We start from the raw sequence: 4303 nt of genomic DNA on the forward strand, positions 1-4303 counted from the left end.
TTTCAAGCAGCAACAGTGACATGAATTTGAAAAATCACCTAGGATAGTGTATAAGGAATTAGAAGGTTTATGATATATATAATTAAATATTATTGATTCTACTTTCATATAAAAATAATGGTGTAGCAAAATGAATTTTATGTTTTGAGATATGTGAATTTTAGTGAGACAGGGGCAGATCTATTTTCGGAGTCCCATGTTTTGAGTTTAGAAAATAATTAAAAATTTTAAAAAAATGGTTATGAGTTATAGTTTATATGTATAGATTCCTTATTGAGTCTATTTTCTGTAGAAACAAGTAAGAACTTCATATGAAAATCCTACAGTGAGAAAACTTATTTTTAGTGGCAAGAGGTCAGGACAATTAAGTGGTGAAATAGAGGAGATTTTAACTAATAAACTGTACTAATTGGCTAAACCAAAAATTCTAAAACTTTTATGGTAGGATGATATATGAGTCTAGTTTTAAGGAAAATTTACGGAATTAAATTTTGAGTCTCATATCTTGAGTTATAATCAATTTAGTAACTATTGCGCTATTGGACAGATTTGCTGTAAATAGTGAAATTAATTTTCAAAATAATTTTTTATGCTCCGAATTAGTAAGATAAGCTAAGTAATGCCTCGTGCTCGACTTCGAAAATGGTCTCGAGTAAGGGGTGTTACAATACCCCATATGGAGAAAGGCCATGGAGAAGTCATAACATGAAGAGGCGAAGAAGGTGCATGCACTTTATCACCATAAATTTGGCATTTATGGCATTTCTTAGCATAATTGATGCAATCTCCTTCTATAGTGGACCATTAGTACACAAATCTCATAATCTGTCTAGCCATTGTGAAACTACTGGCATGCGTTCCGCAAATACCCTCATGGACCTCCTCCAAGATTTTCTTAGCCTCTACAGTGTCCACACATATTAATAGTACCTAATCCTTTCCTTTTTTATATAAAATCTCTCCATCTAAGACATAATCAACAACTAGTCTTCTCAGAGTCCTCTTATCATTCTCAACTACCTGGTCAGGATACTCACGATTCTTCACATATCGTAATATATCTTGATACTAAGGGCTGTCACCCTTTTCTCCCTCTTCGATATTGTAACAACGAGCTGGGGTTTTATATATGCTCATCTGGATGGGCTTCATGTCCTCTTGTCTATTCACTTTAACCAGGGAGGCTAGAGTAGCCAACGCGTCAGCCATCAGGTTTTCATCTCGTGGGAGATAGCAGAAGGTAATGTCATCAAACTCTTTAATCAATTCGAGAACCAGCTTTCGATAACTGATTAATTTGGGATCTCTCAATTCCCATTCACCTTTGAGTTGGTATATCACCAATGCTGAATCCCCATATGCCTCTAGCACTTTGATTTCTCGCTCTATAGTCGGACGAATACCCATGATGCATGCTTCATATTCTGCCATGTTTTTTGTGAAATCAAAATCCAATTTGCAAGTAAAAGGATAATGATCTCCGTTTGGGGATACAAAGACTGCCCCAATTCCGTTGCCTACAGCGTTCGAGGCTCCATCAAAGTTTAGCTTTCAAATGTGACCCACTTGGGAATTTTCTTCAGTGGCTGCCACATACATCAAGTCCTCGTTCGGGAAATCAAAATTCAAGGGCTCGTAATCCTCCAAGGCTCTACTAGCTAGAAAGTCAACTATTGCACTCCTTTTCACAGCCTGCTGACTCACATAGACTATCTCAAATTCGAAAAGCAAAATCTACCATCTGACCATCCTTCCATTCAAAGCAGCCACCTCTATCATATAATTTAAAGGATCTAATTTTGAAATTAGCCAAGTCGTATGGTACAACATGTACTGCCTCAGTCTCTGAGTCGTCCAGATCAAAGCACAACACAATTTCTCAATAGGCGAGTATCTCATTTCACAATTAGTGAATTTCTTGCTAATATAGTATATTGCCCTTTCTTTCCTTCCTGTCTCATCATGTCGGCCTAGCACACATCCCATGAAATTGTCAAACATCGTTAAATACAGTATCAGTGGCCTATCTAGGCTAGGTGGTGATAGTACTAGAGTATTGGACAAGTACCATTTTACCCTATCAAAAGCTTTCTTGCATTCCTCATCCCATTCACGTGGATTATGTTCCTTCAAAAGATGGAATATGGGGTCACATGTCTCAGTTAATTGTGAAATGAATCGGGCAATGTAATTCAATATCCCTAAGAAACCTCAAACTTCCTTCTGAGTACTTGGCGGAGGTAAATCTCGTATTGTCTTGACCTTATCTGGGTTGATCTCGATTCCCTTTTCACTGACTATAAAACCCAACAGTTTTCCTGACCTAGCTCTGAAAGTGCATTTCGTTGGGTTAAGCTTGAGCTAGAGCTTTCTCAGTCTTAAGAACAAATTTCTCAGGACCTGCACATGTTCCTCTTCTGTTCTAAATTTTTGCAATCATATCGTAAACATAAACCTCGATTTCCTTGTGCATCATGTCATGGAACAAGGCTGCCATGGTTCTTTGATATGTTGCCCCAGCATTCTTTAAACCAAATGGCATCACTTTATAGCAAAACGTTCCCCACAAGGTGATGAATGTGGTCTTTCCCATATCTTCGGATGCATCTTTATTTGATTGTATCCAGAGAAGCCCTCCATAAAGGAAAACAGAGAATAGCCTATTGTATTATCCACTAAAGTGTCAATATGAGGCAATGGGAAATTATCTTTTGGGGTGGCCTTGTTCAGGTCCCTATAATCCACACACATTCGTACTTTTCCATCTTTTTAGGGACTGGAACAATATTGGCTACCCATTCGGAGTACTTGACTGCCTGTAAGAACCCAGCATCAAACTACTTTTTGACTTCCTCCTTTATTTTTAGCACAATATCAGGCCTCATCCTTCGAAGTTTCTGCTGAACTGGCTTACAATCCTCTCTTATAGGAAGGTGATGCACTACAATTTCAGTGCTTAACCCCAGTATATCCCAGTATGACCATGCGAAGACATCTTTGAATTCTTGGAGTAACTCAATGAGGTCTCGCCTTGTCTCTGTGGTAATGTCAGTTCCAATATTCACATCTTTTCCCTCTTATAAGCTCACAATTTCTATTGACTCCTTGTGAAGTAGCTTGTTTCTCCTCCTGGTCTACCATCCTCAACAAGTCTGGAGATAAACCACAGTCTGCGTCATCTTCAAAGTCATGCGATCCTTCTAAACACATGTCTCGTTCAAGAGGAAATTCTGAGTTTGTAGCAGTGTCAATAATGTCATTGATATCCAGGGACCTATTGTAGGTACAAAAAAATATACAACGAATGTGTGAATTTATGAATAATTACTTGTACGTTGTAATTATGAATGAATGAAAGAATGATTTGGAAGAAAATCCAAAGGTATGAAAGGATCAAAAATAATAATTACTCGTGTGGAATGAAATAATATTTGCTCAAAATGATTGCAAATGTGTACTTTATTAAAATAATAATGTTTGGACATGAGCCTATTTCACAAAAAGGCTCTTATCACTTCTAGGCTAAAAGCAATAAGAGTGTTCTGAACATTACTCTGAGTAAGCTATAAATACTACAAGGATTTCTTCTGCAGTCCAATTGCTCAGCACACTCCTAGGTTCATAAGGGAGGATATCTAGCAAGGTCCCTCCTTCAATTGCTTCTTCATGAATGGCATTGATATGAACGCCTCCCAATATTTCTCTCATTGGCATCTTTCGCACGGGATGAATAATCCCACCTGACCTAAAAATTTTGGATATGTGAAGGAATATAATTAGTTTCCACTTGATTTCCTCCCCACTCATGCGTGCCCTTCTTCTTTCTAGCCTCTTCTCTATCTCCTTCCTTCTTTGTCTTGTATTTGGCTTGTACCCTAAGCCAAAACGGTCATACTTGTCTTTCGACATTGGAACCTCAACTCTTCCCTGAAGATGTCTCCCCAGTACTTTTCCTGGTAGGGCTCCTCTTCTTACCATCAACTGTAGACCCATTCTTTTAGCCTTAGAAATTTTTAGAATTGACATCCTGCTCCCCTTGGTAATAAATGTGGCAGTCACAAACTCCAAAGACCAGAAAGAACATTCGTTTGCCTCATCATTTGTCTCCAAGTACGGTGCATTACTGGTTACGGCCGCAATAATATCATCTTTAGCATTTATCGTCACCAATCGACCTTCTGATATCAACTTCAGCTTTTGATGTAGTGACGAAGGTACAGCCCCTGACGAATGTATCCATGGCCTTCCTAACAAACAATTGTAGGAAGGTTTGATGTCCATCACAAGGAGGTCTACCTCATAG

Source organism: Gossypium hirsutum, chromosome D11 (genome assembly GCF_007990345.1).
Source record: "Gossypium hirsutum isolate 1008001.06 chromosome D11, Gossypium_hirsutum_v2.1, whole genome shotgun sequence".
In the NCBI taxonomy this organism is placed as follows: domain Eukaryota; kingdom Viridiplantae; phylum Streptophyta; class Magnoliopsida; order Malvales; family Malvaceae; genus Gossypium; species Gossypium hirsutum.